Raw genomic sequence first — 20,738 nt, 5'->3', positions numbered from 1 at the left:
GAGAAGCCTGGCTAGAAGTTTATCAATTTTGTTTATTTTTTCAAAAAAACAACTCTTGGTTTCATTGATCTGTTCTATAGTTTTTTTAGATTCTATATGGTTTACTTCTGCTCTGATCTTTATTATTTATCTACTTCTGCTGGGTTTGGGGTGTCTTTGCTGTTCTGCTTCTATTTCCTTTAGGTGTGCTGTTAGATTTTGTATTTGGGGTTTTTCTTGTTTCTGGTGATAGGCCTGGATTGCAATGTATTTTCCTTTCAGGACTGCCTTTGCTGCATCCCAAAGTGTTTGGATTGTTGTATTTTCATTTTCATTTGTTTCCATATATTTCTTAATTTCTTCTCTAATTGCCTGGTTGACCCATTCATTCTGTAGTAGGGTGTTAACCTCCATGCTTTTGGAGGTTTTCCAGACTTTTTCTTGTGGTTGATTTCAAGCTTCATCGCATTATGGTCTGAAAGTATGCATGGTATCTACACATTCAATGCAATCCCAATCAAAATTGCACCAGCATTCTTCTCGAAGCTAGAACAAGCAATCCTAAAATTTGTATGGAACCACAAAAGGCCCCGAATAGCCAAAGTAATTTTGAAGAAGAAGACCAAAGAAGGAAGGATCACAATCCCAGACTTTAACCTCTCCTACAAAGCTGTAAACATCAAGACAGCATCGTATTGGCACAAAAACAGACACATAGACCAATGGAATAGAATAGAAACCCCAGAACTAGACCCACAAAAGTATGGCCAACTAATCTTTGACAAAGCAGGAAAGAACATCAATGGAAAAAAGACAGTCTCTTTAACGAATGGTGCTGGGAGAACTGAACAGCAACATGCAGAAGGATGAAACTAGACCACTTTCTCACACCATTCACAAAAACAAACTCAAAATGGATAAAGGACCTAAATGTGAGACAGGAAACCATCAAAACCCTGGAGGAGAAAGCAGGGAAAAACCTCTCTGACCTCAGCCACAGCAATTTCTTACTTGACACATCCCCAAAGGCAAGGGAATTAAAAGCAAAAATGAACTATTGGGACCTCATGAAGATAAAAAGCTTCTGCACAGCAAAGGAAACAATCAACAAAACTAAAAGGCAACCAGTATAATGGGAAAAGATATTTGCAAATGACATATCAGACAAAGGGCTAGTATCCAAAACCTATAAAGAGCTCACCAAACTCCACACCCGAAAAACAAATAATCCAGTGAAGAAATGAGCAGAAAACATGAATAGACACTTCTCTAAAGAAGACATCCAGATGGCCAACAGGCACATGAAAAGATGCTCAACATTGCTCCTCATCAGGGAAATACAAATCAAAACCACACTCAGATATCACCTCACGCCAGTCAGAGTGGCTAAAATGAACAAAACAGGAGACTATAGATGCTAGAGAGGATGTGGAGAAATGGGAACCCTCTTGCACTGTTGGTGGGAATGCAAACTGGTGCAGTTGCTCTGGAAAACAGTGTGGAGGTTCCTCAAAAAATTAAAAATAGACCTACCCTATGACCCAGCAGTAGCACTGCTAGGAATTTACCCAAGGGATACAGGAGTACTGATGAATAGGGCCACTTGTACCCCAATGTTTATAGCAGCACTCTCAACAATAGCTAAATTATGGAAAGAGCCTAAATGTCCATCAACTGATGAATGGATAAAGAAATTGTGGTTTATATACACAATGGAATACTACGTGGCAATGAGAAAGAATGAAATATGGCCTTTAGTAGCAACGTGGATGGAACTGGAGAGTGTTATGCTAAGTGAAATAAGTCATACAGAGAAGGACAGATTCCATATGTTTTCACTTCTATGTGGATCCTGAGAAGTTTAACAGAAGGCCGTGGGGGAGGAGAAGAAAAAAAAATGGTTAGAGAGGGAGGGAGCCAAAACATAAGAGACTCCTAAAAACTGAGAACAAACTGAGGGTTTATGGGAGGTGGGAGGGAGGGGTAGGTGAGTGATGGGTATTGAGGAGGGCACCTGTTGGGATGAGCACTGGGTGTTGTATGGAAACCAATTTGACAATAAATTTCATTAAAAAAAAAAAAAGAGCTTCATCCCATTTCCTCTCACCTTTTGGGACACTCCCCTTAAGCTCACCCTGTTCCCTGCCCACCACATTCCCTAGCCCTTTTTTGAGTCATGAAAACGCTAATCAAAATGTGATATCCTTAGTTTCACCTGTAATATCCCTGAATAACCCCTCCTAAGGCAAGGTCCTGCATCTCCAACTAGATTCCTAGTAGCAAAAAGTCCTGGAGGAAGACAGGGGTTCACATTCCCAGGAGAGTGAAGACAGGGGGCATGGGGTAATAGTTGCAGTAATAGGGAGAGGACCCAGGAAGGGGAATGCACAGTACATGGGCTGTGTGTGTGCACACGCACAAGGCTGACAGGAAGCCAAAACTATCTATTTGTTAAATAAATATTTATATGTCACACAGAAAAAGGAGAGGCAAGTATCCAAATGCCCGTGAATGGCCTAGAGAGAGCCTGAGGGGAAAGGAGAGTCACAGACTGGAGCACTGGAGAGCTGTGGCCACAGAGAAATCTTTCAGTAGGTTTTTGTCAATTTCAGCCCATTCTAGACCAAGCTACCAGTACCATCTCCTCTTGATGTACATTTGTCATGATGAATTCTATGTTTCCACAAGTGGCAGGTTCATATTCCTGACATCTGTTTGCAAATTCTGCTCATCCTCTGTGGCTGTCCTGACACCAGGAGCACTGTTATGCACTTTTTAGGTGCTCCAGAAGTCCTTACAAATTGACAGATTGTTGCTGAACAGCGGGATTACATGAGCCTTAAAAATATGTTTATCTGATCTCTGAAAGTGCTGTCATCTTACATATGCCATGGACTTTTCTATTGTAAAATATTTCAAATGAATGGAAAAGAACAGTGTAATACAACCAACACCCATATTTCACAAATATTAGCATTTTTCCCTATTTCATATATTTTTTTTAAAAAGTAAAACATTACAGGGGTGCCTGGATGGCTCATTTGGTGAAGTGTCTGACTCGATCTCAGCTCAGGTCTGGATCTCAGGGTTATGAGTTTAATCCCTGTGTTGGGCTCCACAGTGGGCATCAAGCCTACTTAAAAAAAAAAAAAGTAAAATATTACAAATTGAGTAGAAATCCCCTTTTGTGCTTCTCTAAGATACTGTTCCCCTCCCTCCACTCTCCCCAGAAGAGGCTGCCATCCTAAAATTGTGTGCATACTTCTTGTCCACGTTTTTACATTTTTATTACACTTACATTCATAAATCATATGGATTGTTTTGCTTGTTTTTACACTTTAACAAAAACAGTATTACCATACTGTACCTATCATGCTGCAATTTGTTGGTTTTCATCAACTTTACGTTTTTGGAATTGTACCATACGCAACACTCGCATCTCTAGTCCACTCACTTTCACTGCATACAGCAGAGCATCTTATTGTATGAACAGACACAATTATCCATTTTCATGTTGATGGACATTTGCATTGCTTTAATTTTTACCTATTCCGTAAAATGCTGCTGTCAGCATCCTGTGCACATCTCCTTACATCCTGCGCACATCTCCACACACACCATAGAGTTTAAAATTTTTTTTAATGTTTATTTATTTTTGAGAGAGAGAGAGACAGAGCACGAGTGGAGGAGGGGCAGAGAGAGAGGGAGACACAGAATCCGAAACAGGCTCCAGGCTCTGAGCTGTCAGCGCAGGGCTGGATGCAGGGCTCAAACCCACTGAGCCACCCAGGCACCCCCACACCATAGAGTTTATATTGGAAGGGGAAGATGGGCCAGAGAGCACACACATCTTGATCTTTACTGTATATTACCAATTTGTTTTCCAAAACCGTTGTACCAACTTACACCTGTATGAGAGCACCTATTCCTCCACATCATTCTTGATGGTTGTACTCTCAGACATTTCCATTTTCATCATTCTCCTAGATGTGAAATAGCATCTCATTTTGGTTTGCATTTTCCTGATTACCAATGCAGTTGGTCCTCTTTACATGTTCGATGTCCATTCAGGGTAACTCTTTTGTAAATTGATGGGCTGTTCATTCCCTGTCCACTGTTCATTGGGCTGTTTGTTTCTCATTCATTTCTAAGGGTTATTTGCACATTCTGAGTGCTAGTTTTAGTAGACTACTCACTTTACTCCTACTTTTTGCAGTCATCTGACCTCCAGGTTGTCACTCCTTATTCCTTGAAGGTTTTAGTACCTGGTTCCTTGTCTCTTTCCAGTACTCAATTACTAGGGATTTCAATACCTATGAGGATGTTCTTGGTTCCCAATTCCCTCGCTCCCAGTGATCCTGTCTTCACCCTTTCCTAAGTCACCCCTTTCCAGTCATGCCTGACCTCATCAATTATCAATAATCACATTCCCTCCGTTATCTTGATGACAAGCATCCCCCTTTTTCAGTACTTATGTTTCAGCACATGGCCTCCAAAAGCCTGGCTTCAATAATTCTTCAACTCTAATGGAACCTGGTATCCATTGACGTGCCAATTTTTAATATCCCACACCCCTTCAAGTCCTTACCTCTGATCTTGTCTGGCTTAGAATCCACCATCCATCATTATAGTCCATTCCCTATTTGTGTGGTTGTTCCCTTTCTTCTCTTTTTCTCCCTTGAACTTTTCTGGAAAACCCCCAACACTGAACAAATATAACTCTCCACTCACTCCCCAATAGCACAACAGCAAATGATATTTGCTAGGGAAAAACACACAATCACAGTGAATTCATGACCTCCCTCAGGAGGGTCTTCAGTGCTGTCCTTCAGTCCTGCTCCACTTCCCTAATTGATTCACTGTCTCGAATCCTCATGGACAATTACTTCATAACCTTTCCCCTTCCCTCAAATGTCCAACTCCTTCCACGTCCTCACTTTTAGCTGATGACCTTGCTTCTGAATGTACGAAGCATATAGAAGCAATCTAAAATGTATTACCAACCCCAATCCTCTTCTTTCCCTTCTCTTACAGTGGATAAACTGTCAGCGCTCCCATGCAAAGCCAATGCTTACACTTTTGCCCTGGGTCCTGTTCCTTCTCACTTCCTCAAAGATACTGTCTGTACTGATCATTCCCATTGGCATACACTCTGTATGTCTCCTATGTTAAAAAATGAAAAACAAGACCCCAAATTCCTTTAATACATGTCCTCTCTCAACTACCATCCATTTTCCCTCCTCCCTCTAAGGGAAACTCCTCAAAAAAATCATCTATACTCATCCTCTCTGCTTGCTCTTCTGTCCTTCCTTGAAACTAGTCCCAATGGGCTTTCATTACTGCTACTCGCTGCAACTATCAGCAGTGCTGTGGGTGACCTCCCCTTTGCCACATCTAATGACAAATGCTCCATCCTCATCTTACTCAGCCTCTCAGCAGCATGTGACATAGTTGTTCCCTCCTTCTTGAAATGCCTCCTTCTCTTTGGTTCTCTTCAAAACGCATTGAATATTCCTTTACTGGTTCCTTCTCTTCCTTTTCAGGTCTAAAACGAAAGTATCCCAGGGCACCTGGGTGGCTCAGTCAGTTAAGTGTCCAACTCTTGGTTTCAGCTCAAGTCATAATCTCACAGTTCATGGGTTCGAGCCCCACATCAGGCTCTGTGCTGCCAGTGCAGAGTCTGCTTGGGATCCCCTCTCTCTGCCTCTCTGTCTGCCCCTACCCTGCTTGCACTGTCTCTCAAAATAAATAAGCTTTATACAAAAATAAAAATATAAAACTAAAGTACCCTGGAGCTCAGGCCTCAGACCTCCTGTCCTCTATGAACAGTATTTCATTAGGGGATCTCATCCAGCCCACGGTTTCACACACCATATTTGTGTGAATTTGACCACTCAGATTGACATCTCTGGCTTCATCTTCTTGCCTGAACTCCAGACTCACATACTATTTAGCAGCCTACTTGATACTTATACTTGATGTCTGATAAGCATCTCTAACTTAACAACCAGGTTAACCTCTCTTACAGCCAGGTTCTTAATGCTCTCTCCCACAAGCCTCTTCCTCCTGCAGAGTTCACCATCTTATTAAAAAGCACCACTGTTGGGGTGCCCGGGTGGCTGTCGGTTAAGCGTCCGACTTCGGCTCGGGTCATGATATCACAATCTGTGAGTTCAAACCCCACATTGGGCTCTGTGCTGACAGCTCAGAGCCTGGACCCTGCTTCAGATTCTGTGTCTCCCTCTCTCTCTGACCTTCCCCCGTTCATGCTCTGTCTCTCTCTGTCTCAAAAATAAGTAAACATTAAAAAAAAAAACAAAAAAACACCACTGTTAACCCAGTTGCTGAGGCCTGGGAGTCTCTACACTTGGACTTCTCCCCTTCTCTCCCACCCTGTGTCAGCAAATTCTGTCTTCTCTACCTTCAAATTACATCAGAACACATGCACTTGTTACTACCTCTACCACCATCATCCAGAGGCAAGTCATTGTCTCTTGCCTGGATTATTAGAATGACTTACTCGCCGTTACCCCACTGTTACCCCTCCCTAGTCCACCCTCCAAACGGTAGCTAGAGTAATACCTATAAACTGTTGGCTGTATCTTGTCATCCCTTAGCTCAGATCCTCCAGTGGTTTCCCACACTTTTCAGATGTCCTTATCAATGGCCTTCAAGATTCTGCATACCCAGTCCCCCTATTTCCTCTTTTACCTCATCTTCTATCACTCTTTCCCCCTACCTCCTCCAGATACGCTGGCCTTCTTGTTCCTCAAGACCAGGTATACTCCTGCTTCAGAGCTACCACTCAGCCTGGGCATTCTGCCTGAAAATTTCTTCTTGGATTCCCACATGCCAGACTCACCTTATCAGGATGGCCTTCCCCAGCCACCCCTATAAAATAGCAGCCCCACTCTATACTCTATCCCATTATCCTACTTTCTTTTTCCCCTGGCACTTACCATCACCTGACATATATTTATTTGTTTGTTGGGAATGCAAACAATCACAAGAGCATCGACTTTATTTTATTCACTGCTATATCTTCAATACGAGGCTAGGTATGTAACAGAAGCTCAATAAATATTTGCTGAATGAATGAACAAATGGACAAATTATTTTTCTTACAGTTTTTTGAGAGCTTTCCTGCTAAGGTCAGGAACACAACAAGGATGTCCACTCTCACCACTGTTATTCAACATAGTCTTGGAAGTCCTAGCCTCAGCAATCAGACAACACAAAGAAATAGAAGGTATCCAAAGTGGCAAGGAAGAAGTCAGACTTTCACTCTTCACAGACGACATGGTACTCTATAGGAAAACCCAGAAGATTCCAACAAAAAAATGCTAAAACTGATCCATGAATTCAGCAAAGTCACAGGATATAAAATCAATGCACAGAAATAGGTTGCATTTCTATACACCAATAATGAAGCAGCGGAAAGAGAAATCAAGGACTCGATCCCATTTACAATTGCACAAAAACCATAAAGTACTTCATAATAAACCTAATCAAAGAGGTAAAAAAATCTATACACTGGAAACTATAGAAAGCTTATGAAAGAAATTGAAGAAGGCAAAAAAAAAAAAGGAAAAATATTCTGTGCTCATGGATTAGAAGAGCAAATATTGTTAAAATATCGATACTACCTAAAGCAATCTGCATATTCAATTCAATCCCTATAAAAATAACACCAGCATTCTTCACAGAGCTAGAACAAACAATCCTAAAATTTGTATAGAACCAGAAAAGACCCCAAATATCCAAAGCAATCCTGAAAAAGAAAACCAAACCTGGAGGCATCACAATTCCAGACTCCAAGATGTATTACAAAACTGAGATCATCAAGACAGTATGGTACTGGCACAAAAACAGACACATAGATCAGTGGAACAGAAAAGAGAACCCAGAAATGGACCCACAAATGTAGGGCCAACTAATCTTTGACAAAGCAAGAAGAATATCCAATGGAATAAAGACAGTCTCTCCAGCAAATGGTGCTGGGAAAACTGGACAGCAACATGAAGAAAAATGAACCTGAACCACTTTCTTACCCCATACACAAAAATAAGCTCAAAATGGATGAAAGACCTAAAGATAAGACAGGAAGCCATCAAAATCCTAGAGGAGAAAGCAGGCAAAAACCTCTTTGACCTCAGCTGCAGCGACTTCTTACTCAACATGTCTCTGAAGGCAAGGGAAACAAAAGCAAAAATGAACTATTGGGACCTCATCCATATAAAAAGCTTCTGCACAGTGAAGGAAACAATCAGCAAAACTAAAAGGAAACCAACAGAATGGGAGAGGATATTTGCAAATGACATATTGGATAAAGGGTTAGTATCCAAAATCTATAAAGAACTTATCAAACTCAACACCCAAAAACCAAATAACCCAGTGAAGAAGTGGGCAAAAGACATGAATAGACACTTCTCCAAAGAAGACATCCAGATGGCTAATAGACACATGAAAAAATGCTCAACATCACTCATCATCAGGGAAATACAAATCAAAACCACAATGAGATACCACCTCACACCTGTCAGAATGGCTAAAATTAACAACTCATTCAACAACAGATGTTGGCGAGGATGTGGAAAAAGATGAACCCTTTTGTGCTGCTGGTGGAAACTGGTGCAGCCACTCTGGAAAACAATATGGAAGTTCCTAAAAAAAATAAAAAGTAGAACTACCCTATAATCCATCAATTGCACTACTAGGTATTTATCCAAAGGATACCGGTGTGCTGTTTCGAAGGGGCACATGCACCCCAATGTTTATAGCAACACTATAGACAATAGCCAAAGTATGGAAAGAGCCCAAATGTCCATCAATGGATGAATGGATAAAGAAGATGTGGTGTGTGTGTATGTATGTGTATGTATGTGTGTCACACACACACATACATACACACACAAACACAATGGAGTATTACTCAGCAATCAAAATGAATGAAATCTTGTCATTTGCAAAACGTGGATGGAACTAGAGTGTATTATGCTAAGTGAAATTAGAGAAAAAAAATATCATATGACTTCACTTATATGTGGAATGTAAGATAAAAAACACATGAACATAAGGAAAGGGAAGCAAAAGTAACATAAAAATAGGAAGGGGCACAAAGTGTATGAGACTCTTAAATACAAAGAACAAACTGAGGGTTGCTGGAGGGGTTTTGGGTGGGGTGAAGGGCTAAATGGGCAAGGGTCATTAAGGAGGACATTTGTTGGGATGAGCATTGGGTGCTATATGTAGGGGATGAATCACTAGATTCCTCTCCTGAAATCACTATTGCACTATATGCTAACTAACTTGGCTGTAAATTAAAACATAATAAATAGGAAAAGAAAAAAGGAAGAAAGAAAGAAAGGAAGGAAGGAAGATAGAAAGGTTTTACAGTTTTGTATTCTCAAATGTAGTTTTAATTCAACTTTATTTTTGTATATGATTTGAAATAAGGATCTAATTTGTTTTTATGTGGAAAACGAATCATGCCATTGGAATTTATTGGCTAGTCTTTCCTTTCCTCCATAAACTTGTATAAGCTCACTCATGTCATTTCCCAAATTTTCATCCATCTGAAAGTTTGTTGCTGGGCTCTTTATGCTTTTCTATTGGTCTATTTGTCTATTTTATTTACCACAGCATTTTAGTAAGTCTTGATATACAGTAAGGCAAATATTCCCATCTTTTTTTCTTCATCAAAATTGTTTTTGCTATTCTTGAAGTTTCATTCTTCCATTTGAATTCCACTTAAAAAAACCTATTGAAATTTTGATCAGAATTACATTGACTTCATAAATTAAAATGGGGTCAAATGGACATCTTCATGTTACCAAGCCTTTCCACACATATCTCCCCTCTTACTCAGATCTTCATTTTATTCTTCAAAAAGATTTTATATGTTTCTCCATAAAGATAGAATAAATTCTGGGGCACCCAGGTGGCTTAGTCGGTTGAGTGTCCAGTTGGCACATATCATGTTCCCAGGGTTGTGGGATCAATCCCCACTTGGGGCTGTGTGCTGGGTGTGGAGACTATTGAGATTTTTCTCTCTACTTCTCCCTCTGCCCCTCTTCCCCACTCATGCTTACTCTCTCTACATGTATATTTTTTAAAGAGAAAATTCTATGTTATTTTTATTCTTAGATATCTTAAAGATTTTATGAATGGTACCTTTTCTCTTTAATATTTTTAAGTGGTTATTATGTTGTAGGACATTACTGATTTTGCATGTTGATCTTACAGCTAGAAAACTGCTGACTTATTCTAATATCTTGTCATAGATTTGCATCGGCAAATATTGACTTTTTCTCTTCCTTATGAATTCTTACATCTTACCTCCATTTATTTTATTGTATTTTTTTTTAATTTTTTTTTCAACGTTTATTTATTTTTGGGACAGAGAGAGACAGAGCATGAACGGGGGAGGGGCAGAGAGAGAGGGAGACACAGAATCGGAAACAGGCTCTAGTCTCTGAGCCATCAGGCCAGAGCCTGACGCGGGGCTCGAACTCACGGACCGCGAGATCGTGACCTGGCTGAAGTCGGACGCTTAACCGACTGCGCCACCCAGGCGCCCCTATTTTATTGTATTGATTAAAACCTCCAGTATAGTTGAATAGTAGGGGTGCCACAGGCATCCTTGTCTTATTACTGACTTCAATGGGAATATAGTTAGGATTCATTTTTAAATGCTATTTATTATAGATGTTTGTTAGGATTCTATATTGGGTTAATAAAATTCCCTTCTAGTCCTAGTCTGCTAAGAGGTTTTTTTTTTTCATCCTGAATAGATACTAAATTCTATAGAAAAAATGTTTTTGCTTCTATTGAAATGATCATATGGATTGCTCCTCTGATCTCCTAAGAAACTGGATTATGGTGATAAATTTTCTGTTGGTGAACATCCTTGTATTCTTGGGATACACTCTACATGGCCAAGATTTATTTTGTATATACTACTGCACCGGGACTGGTGAACAGCAGAGTCCTTATGTTGCAGTATACTGTATAGTGATGGCCTTCAGCGTCCCCTTCATACAGTAGCTTGGAAAAATATCAGAATTTAATTGCCATCAGATTTCAGTATGAAAAAAGGACTCATCCGCAGAAAATAATGGAATTAATGGTTAACCCTTTTATCTCTGAACATGGGATGAGATCAACTTCCAGCTGCTGTTCTCTATTTTGTATATACTATATACTATATACTGCTACTACAACTTTGGAATTTTTACATCTATGTTCCTCATTGAGACTGGTTGATAATTGTCCTTATCCTGGTTTAGAATAGATTATTTAAAAAATAAATGGCGGGGCGCCTGGGTGGCGCAGTCGGTTAAGCGTCCGACTTCAGCCAGGTCACGATCTCGCGGTCCGTGAGTTCGAGCCCCGCGTCGGGCTCTGGGCTGATGGCTCAGAGCCTGGAGCCTGTTTCCGATTCTGTGTCTCCCTCTCTCTCTGCCCCTCGCCCGTTCATGCTGTCTCTCTCTGTTCCAAAAATAAATAAACGTTGGGGAAAAAAAAATTTTTTTTAAAAAACAAATGGCAGGGGAGTAGCTGGGTGGCTCAGTCAGTTAAGCATCTGACTTCAGCTCAGGTCATGATCTCATGGCTCATGAGTTAGAGTCCTGCTTCACATGAGCCCCACTTTGCTCTCCCTCTCTCTCACTGTCTCTCTCTTTCTGCCTCTCGTGGGATTCTCTCTCTCTCTCTCTCTCTCTCTCTCTCTCTCTTTCTCTCTCTGCCCCTCGCTCACTTATGCCATCTCTCTCTCAAAACAAACAAATGGAAGTTTAGCTTCCACTTAGAATGCACAAAGGCACAAGAAAACATCAATTCCCACCCTAGGAATGAAAAATAGATCATCTACAGAATCATAACTTTCCTAGACTCCATCAGAAAGCTGAAGCAACCATACAAACTGAATTCTGAAGATTGAGAAGACCCTCGAAAGAAACATGGGATACATGAACTGTTTCACTTTTGTTAAAGCAGGGGAGGAAGAGGTGGCTGCCATAAAAGTGGGTAGGAAGAAAGCAGCTAAAATGTTAATGAATTCCTTAAGGCCTAGTGTGGGCTAACGTGCAGTTTAGAACAGGGTTTCTCAGCGTTAACACTATTGATATTTTGGGGAGGATAATTATTTGTTGTCAAAGGTTGTCCCAGGCATTGTGGAATATTTAGCAGCATTCCTGGCGTCTACCTCCTAGATGCCAGTGGTACCCACTCCCCTAGTTGTGATAATCAAAAGTGTCTTCAGACATTACCAAATATCCCTTGGGGGGCAAAATGCCCCTGATTGAGAGCCAGTGGTTTAGAACAGTAGACACCCAGACACAGGGTGTCTCACAAGCTCTTTTCCAAGGGCCTTCACCTAGTACTGATGTAAAGGACAGTGGCAGAGAGAACCCTAAATTAAAAAACAGAGATTTCCAGATCTCTGACAAAACAAATATGTTGTCTACAAGAAACTCATTCTAAAAACAAGAAATGGTTTAAAAGTAAAAAGGTGGAAAAGGAAAATCATGCAAGCACTGCTCAAAAGAAAGCTGGAGGAGCTATATTAGTATTAAAAAAAAATAGACTTCAGAACAAAGCCAGGGATAAAGAGGAACATTACACAATGAAAAAGGGATCACATTAGCAAGAAGATGTAACTGTCCTAAATGTGTATGCATCTAAAAACAGAACTTCAAAATAGATAAAGTAAAAACTGTTAGAATTAGAAGGAGAAATAGGATAATACACATTTATAGTTGAAGACCTCAACACCCCTCTCTCAGTAATTGATAGAGCAAGTAAACAGAAAATCAATGAGGATATGGAAGACCTGAACAATACTATCAACTAACTTGACCTTGTTGACATATATAGAACACTCCGCTCAACAAGAGCAAAATACACATTTTTTTCCCCAAGCACACATGAAACATTCATCATGATAGACCATATCCTGGACCATAAGACAAATCCCAACACATTTAACAAGACTGAAATATTACAAGCATGTCCTCTGGCCTCCTCAACAGGATTAACCTAGAAGTAAATAACAAAGATATTTGGAAAATCTCTAAACATCTTGAAATGAAACAGTGCTCTGCTAAATACTCACACATCAACAGTGATTTAAAAGAAATATTAGAAAAATTTTAATTGAATGAAAATGAAAACACAAATATGTCAAAATTGGGGGGATATAAATGAGTATCATAGTTCTCTCTCTCTCTTTCTCTCTCTCTCTGACTCCATCTCTTCTCTAAAACAGTTTCTATTTTTTTTTAAATGATCCATTTCTAGTTTGTAAAACACATCTCTAAAACCATCTCTCCTTTTATTGAGAGAGGACAGAAGACAGAGTTTGATTAACTATTGATTCCTTTTCTCTAATAATTTTTTTATTTTTTCAAGTTTTCCTGATGCCGAATGATCTGTTTGTTCTTTCACTGATAAGGTTGCTCCTACATTTGCATTTTTAAGGGAAGGTTACAAGGGGAAGAGATGCACACTGTGGGGACTGAGGCATGCCTCTGTGGGATGAAGAAGAGGGGACTCCTGCCTTCTCTTGACAGCTTGGCTTTGGAAGTGATCCCTTTACCAAGAAAGCCTTGACCTGTTCTAGGTGACATGGAAGTCACCCACAGCCTTGACACACAATAGGTGGGGACCAACAATGAACACAGCTCATCAAATACTATTTGTACATTCTCTCTTTTCCTTGATCAGCTCTCCCCATAGTTTTTTCTATTTTATCAGTCATTTTCAAAGAACCAGCCCTGGTGCACCTGGGTGGCTCAGTGAGCTGAGCGTCTGACCCTTGATTTTGGCTTAGGTCGTGATCCCAGGGTGGGATCGAGCCCTGAGTTGGGCTCCTGTGCTGAGCGTGGAGCCTGCTTGAGATTCTCTCTCTCCCTCTGCCCTTTTCCCCTTCCCCTGCTGCTCACATGCTCATGTGTGTTCTCCCTCTCTCTCTCAAAAAAAAAAAAAAAAGAACCAGCTCTCAGTTTTGCCAATTATCTCTACAGTTTTTTTCTTTTTTTTTTTTTAATTTTTTTTTTGAGAGAGAGAGAAAGAGAGCATGAGCAGGGGTGGGGCAGAGAATCCAAAGCAGGCTCCAGGTTCTGAGCTGTCAGCACGGAGCCTGATGCGGGGCTCCAGCTCACAAACCGTGAGATCATGACCTGAGCTGAAGTCGGACGCCTAACCGACTGAGCCACCCAGGCGCCCCTCGACAGTTTTTCCATTCTATAGAGATGGGAGGATGATGGTGGTGGTTTGGTGTAGTTGTTGTTTGGTTTGGTGGTTGGTTTGTTCTCAGTCTCCCTCCCACTCCCCTCCACCAGCCTCTGGGTTTCCCTCCAGTGGCAACCAGTGTTACCGGTTAGTTTTTTACCTATCATTTCAGCAAGATTTTGTGCATGTATGAGCAGCTATGGACATTTATAAATCGTACTTGTGTAGCTGTAACTCCTTATTATAAAAGAGTGGCATATTGTGCACACTGTCCTGTCCATTACTTTCTTCATTTAATGACACATACTGGAGATGATTATGAATCACTACATACCGAGGGTCCTCATTCTTTTTTTTTTTTTTTATAAAATTTTTTTTAACATTTATTTACTATTGAGGGACAGAGAGACACAGAGCATGAACAGGGAAGGGAAGGGACAGAGAGAGGGGGAGAATCTGAAGCAGGCTCCAGGCTCTGAGCTGTCAGCACAGAGCCCCACGTGGGGCTCGAACTCACAAACTGCAAGATTATGACCTGAGCTGAAGTTGGATGCTTAACTGACTGAGCCACCCAGGCACCCCGGTCCTCATTCTTTAAAAAAATTTTTTTAATGTTTATTTATTTTTGAGGGAAAGAGAGACAGAGTGTGAACAGGGGAGGGGTGGAGAGAGAGGGAGACACATAATCCGAAGCAGGCTCCAGGCTCCGAGCTGTCAGTACAGAGCCCGATACAGGGCTGGAACCCCTGAACCATGAGATCATAACCTGAGCCTAAGTCGGATACTTAACTGACTGAACCACCCAGGCGCCCCCTTGTTCTTATAAATAGTTACACACAGTATTTGTATTTTATGACTGTTCACTAAATTGTAATCAATCTTTCATTTTTATAAATAGTATAATTAATAGCCTTTTTCATACATCATTTTATTTGTATCTGTAGAATAAATTAGGAGAAGTGGAGTTGATAGGTCAAGAGGAATATTCTGATATTATTTTATTCCATATTGCCAAATTGTCATCTACAGATGTTGTATTGATTTTCCCTGCTGCTTGCCACGTGTGAGGGGAACTGTGTCATCACACCCTAAACACTGGCTAAACCAGTGTTGAATCAACTTATTGGATCTTTACCAATCTGATCATTTAAAAATGGTGAAGGTGATTAAGAGGTTCAAACTTCCAGTTACAAAATAAATCACGGGGATGAAAAGTACAGCATAGGGAATAAAGTCAATAGCATTCCAATAACATAATGTGGCGCCAGATGGTAACCAACCCATCATAGTGAGCTCTGCATAATGTACAGAATCATGGAGTCACTCTGTTGTACACATGAAACTAATAAAATGTTGTATGTCAACTATACTTCAATAATAAAAATGTTTTCATAAATAAATGAAATAGAAATGGTATTTCAGCATAGTTTGAAACTACATTTCCACACGCTGAAATGGAGCATTTTCTGTGAACATCTATTCATATCCCTTCCCCATTTTTTTTCTAAGAGTTTCTGTCTTTTCTTATTAATTTGTAGAAGTTCTTTATGCATTAGGAAAATAAGGCCTTAGCCTATCCGATGAGTTGCAAATACTTTTCTCCAGTTTGTTATTTGTATTTTAAAGTTACTTACAAATAAATTAAGCCCTCTTGGTGGAGTCCTCCCTATATAATTATGTACTATCATTTCTTATTCTCATTAATTCTTTATTGTCTTGAATTTTATATGGTCTGACTTATATAATGTTGCTACTCTAGCTTCCTTCGGTTAATAATGGGCCACTATATCTTTTCCGCCCTTATATTTACAACCTTTGCAACCACTTTTTTCACTCAGCTTCTTGTCATCAGCATACAACTGGATTTTGTATTGCTTTATTTCATCCAATCTGCTAGTCTGAATAGATTAGTTTACTTGCTTGTGATTATCGATAAATTTGGACTTATTTCAGCCATATGTTACTGTGTTTTCTCTCATCTGTATTAATTTCCTAAGGTCGCTAGAACAAATTGCTACAAAATGGGGTGAACTTAAAAAAACAGAAATTTTTTTGTCACAGTTCTAGAGGCCAGAAGTCTGAAATCCAGGTGTCGGCAGGGCTGAGTTCCCTCCTGAAGCTCCGGAGGAGATTCTGTCCCTTGCCTCATCCAGCCTCTGTGGCTATCGGCATTCCTCGGCTGGCAGGTGCATCACTCCAATCTCTGCCTCTGTCTTCATATGACCAGCATTCCACTCCCTACATTTAATTTGGATTTAGGGCCCACCCAGATGACTGATGATCTCATCTAGGGATCCTTAGCTTCATTTCATGTGCAAAGACTTTTTTTCCAAATGAGGTCACATTCACAAATTCCAGGGATTAGGATGTGAACATATTTTTAAGGGGCTCAACCCACTGTACACCATCTTTATTCCTTATTCTTCTGTTATTCCCCCTCTTTCCTTGACTGTCAGATTGATAAAGATTTATCTTTTTACCTCTAGTTGTTCAGAAAGTATTAGATATTTACATTAATTTCGATAAGTATCCTTAAATTTTAACATGCATATAGTGATAAAACTTTTTTTACCTTTTTTTTTTTTTGAGTGAGAGAGAAAGAGCCCTGTGCACATTCACATGAGAAAGAGAGAGAAAGAGAGAGGGGGTGGGCAGGGGGAGAGAGAGAATCTTAAGCAGGCTCCAAGCCCAACCTGGCCCTTGACTCAGAGCTCATTGCCACGACTCTAGGATCATGACCCTGGGATCATGACCTGAGCCAAAATTGAGAGTCAGATGCTCAACTGACTGAGCCACTGAGGTGCCCCTTTTTTTAAACTATTTTTTTAGTCATAAAATTTTCTAATAAATTCTGTGGTTTTTTGGTATTTCCATTCTTTCACAGAAAAGATCCCCCAAATTAGCATACTTTTATTTCCCACTGAATAAACCTGAACCCAGTCTTTTTTGTTATTTTTTAAATGTTTATTTTTTATTTGTTTTTGAGAGAGTGAGAGGAGGAGAGAGACAGAGAGAGGGAGAAAGAGAATCCCACACAGGCTCTGTACTGTCAGCTCAGAGCCCAATGTGGGGCTCAAACTCATGAACTGTTAGATCGTGACCTGAGCTGAAATCAAGAGTCCGATGCTTAACTGAGCCACCCAGGCACCCCTCTTTTTTGTTATTTTGCCTAGAAATGGTGTCCAAAAATTTCAATACCCAATTAATAAACTTTGAGCACCCATCTGCAATATTTACTTCTTCATTCATTTATTTATAAATTATAGACACACGTCACTTTCCAATGTATTATGTAAATTGTACAATATATATGAAAAGATAAAAATAGATAAATATACAAAGATGAAAAATTCTGATATTTTCTTTCTGAGCACAAAAAGATTACCTTGCTAACCCTCTGGGACACGTGCACCCTATTTTGGACACTACTTGTATGGAGATTCTTTTCACTTTCAAAATAACACACCAAATATGTTAAGAAATTTACTGTCAATTTAGAATTACGTTTATGAAAGTGTTTTACAAAACTCAATAATTCCATTGCTTCTTGCTTCCTACATCTTCCCTCTTAGTTTACTTTCATTTAGTAAGTTAGGCTTCCAGTTGTCCAGTAGATGTATTTTGAGTCTTTTAGTCTATTTTTGTCTTCTTTTCTTTTTTCCTTTCTATGCTACAGCATCTTCTTTAAAAATTTTTTCTTAATCTTTATTTTAAGTAAGCTCCATGCCCAATGTGGGGTTTGAACTCATGACCCTGAGATCAAGAGTTGCATGCTCTAGGTGCACCTGGGTGGCTCAGGGGGTTAAGCGTCCAACTTCGGCTCAGGTCATGATCTTGCAGCTCATGAGTTCGAGCCCCACTTCAGGCTCTGTGCTGATAGCTCAGAGCCTGGAGACTGCTTCAGGTTCTGTGTATCCCTCTCTCTCTGCTCCTCCCCTGCTTGTTCTCTGTCTCTCTGTCTGTCTCTCTCTCTCTCAAAAAATAAACAGGCATTTTAAAAAATTAAAAAAATAAAATAAAAAAGAATTGCATGCTCTATCAACTGAGCCAGCCAGGAGCCCCTCTGTGCTACAACATTTCCCATAGTGTCTTCCAATCCACTTATTCTCCTTTGACTTTTAATTTGCAACTATTATTTCTTTTTTCTAATTCTACTTTCAATATAGTAGTATAACGAAATGATTAAGCACAATGGAATCAGACAGCTGCTCTGTTTTGAATCCTTGCTCCACCCATAAAACCCTGTGCGGACTTGGGCAAGTCATTTCACTGCCATTTCCTCATCTGTGTATGATAACAACACTTTTCCCACTTCATGGGCTTATTGTTAATTGAATGAGATTTGATAGCTTAGTATGTTTAGAGTCTGGATTTGTGCCTGGCACTTATGACGTGCTCCTTAAAATTTATTTCCATTTCTCATTTTGCTGAATTGAAGTCAGAGACTGTCGTTGACTCTCTCTCTGGCAGAAAATTTGTCTGGAGCTTGACATCGTAAAACATTCTGTGCGTACATTTTTGAACCTTTGTTTTGTAGCGTGAAGAGCCACAAACAAAGCCAGGACCAGCTCTTCCTCTGAAGACTAAAAAAACTGGACAAATTATTTTTAGTGTATTTTAAAGTTTCAGAAAGCCATCAAAAACTACTGGGCTCAAATCCTAGGGGTCAATAGGACAGTGGGCAAATAAAGCATGGAGTGTATACATAAAATGGAAAATTATGCAGTGTTAAAATGGAGCAACTAGATCCATATGTATCAGCATGGATAAATTCAAAACCATTAAGTGAAAAGTACAAGATGCAAAATATCATATGGGGTCTGATACTGATTATGCAAAACACCACACATATTGTATGCATTTTCTGTGAGTACAAGTAGTTGAATAAAAAAATTTTTTTTAAGTCTGGAAGGAAAAACTAAGTTTATGAGTGTGATCAACTTGGGTATGAGGGAGAGGGGTTGGAGGGTAGGAGGGTAGTCAAAGTGGCTTTAGTGTGGCTGGATAAACACAATGTGGTAAATATGTACAGTGGAATATCATCCAGCCTAAAAAGGAAGGAAATTCTGACATTGACAACAACATGGATGAACCTTAAGGACATCATTCTAAGTGAAATAAGCCAGTCACAAAAAGACAAACACTGTATGATTCCACTAATATGAGGTACTTAGAGGAGTCAACTTCGTAAAGCCAGAAAGTAGAATGGTGGTTGCCAGGGCTAGAGTAGGGAGTATGGGAGTTATTTAACGGGTATAGTGTTTGAGTTTTACAAGATGAAAGGAGTTCTGGAGGGGTGCCTGGGTGGCTCAGTGGGTTAAGCATTGGACTTTGACTTGCATCATGATTGGATCCTCTGTCCTCTTCTCTCTCTACCCACCCCTCTTGTGCACTCACTCTCTCTCTCAAAAATAAAGAAACATTTAAAAAAATGTTTAAAAACCTAAGAAAAAAAGGGACTTTAGTGGTATTTATAATGCCTTAGCTTTTAAAAAACTAAAAAAAAAATTTACAACACTAAAATGAAAATAGAATAAGACAAATAATTATGTTACACTTAGTTAATCTGTAAAGTACTGTTAGAAGCAGAAAAGAGGGGGGTGCCTGGGTGGCTCAGTTGGTTGAGTGTCCAACTTCATCTCAGGTCATGATCTCGCAGTATATGGGTTCAAGCTCTGCATTGGGCTCTGTGCTGACAGCTCAGAGCCTGGAGCCTGCTTCAGATTCTGTGTCTCCCTCTCTCTCCCCTTCACACTCTGTCTTTCTCAAAAATAAATAATAAAAACATTTTTTTAAAAAAAGCAGAAGCAGAAAAGAGGGATGACAAACGGAGCCTTGGGGGGTGAGTCAGGCTCTCCACGGCCACTGTCTACCACTAGGATACCTCCGGGGCCACAGGGAGATTCATCATGTGCTGAAGTCTGATGGTTAATAACAGCTCCTGGAGTGCCTGGATGTCCCAGTTGGTTAAGTGTCAGACTCTTGATTTCGGCTCAGGTCCTGATCTCACGGTTGTGAGATCGAGCCCTGTGTTGAGCTCTGCACTGACAGCATGGAGCCTGCTTGGGATTCTCTCTCTCTCCATCTTTCTCTGCCCCTTCTCCACTCATTCTCTCTCAAAAATAAGTAAATAAACACTTTTAAAGAGTGCTACACTTATGGGGGCTTGTTGTGGTCCTTCTTTTGTGTGTATCCAATTAATGGATGTGGCTTTAGGTGTGTTATCTCAATTAATTCTCATGGCAGCCTTTTGAATTACGTACTGTTGTTATTCTCATTTGACAGATAAAAAATCTAAAGCTCAGTGAGGGTAAATGATTTGCCAAAGTGACAAAACAAGTGAGCAGTGGAGCTATGATTTGTATCCAGGCAGATCTGACCTCAGAGCTCAGACCCTTAACCATGCTGCTGTGAAGTGTGTTTTCTAGCAAGCAAAAGTAAAATGTCCACACACATATCATGGTGGTAGGGTGTAATCCAAAGCAATCGCTATGTTAAGAGCATGTGGAATATTTTGTTCATTAACA

At 40.0% G+C, this 20,738-nt stretch overlaps 3 long non-coding RNA genes across 10 annotated transcripts in view; 2 read left to right on the top strand and 1 right to left on the bottom strand.

Moving 5' to 3' along the window:
- Window positions 1–20,738, top strand: part of LOC121031543 (uncharacterized) — a 222,481-nt gene that overhangs the window by 136,717 nt on the left and 65,026 nt on the right. The window lies entirely within an intron of this gene.
- LOC121031546 (uncharacterized) overlaps window positions 1–20,738 on the top strand; it is a 135,188-nt gene that overhangs the window by 106,573 nt on the left and 7,877 nt on the right. The gene's annotated exons all lie outside the window — the stretch shown is intronic.
- Window positions 1–20,738, bottom strand: part of LOC121031548 (uncharacterized) — a 53,577-nt gene that overhangs the window by 26,313 nt on the left and 6,526 nt on the right. The gene's annotated exons all lie outside the window — the stretch shown is intronic.

The sequence above is a fragment of the Herpailurus yagouaroundi genome, unplaced genomic scaffold, assembly GCF_014898765.1.
Source record: "Herpailurus yagouaroundi ecotype Mexico unplaced genomic scaffold, PumYag 141, whole genome shotgun sequence".
Classification (NCBI taxonomy): Eukaryota; Metazoa; Chordata; class Mammalia; order Carnivora; family Felidae; genus Herpailurus; species Herpailurus yagouaroundi.
Note: the sequence above shows the minus strand (reverse complement) of the source record. Positions and strands in the feature narration are given on the sequence as shown.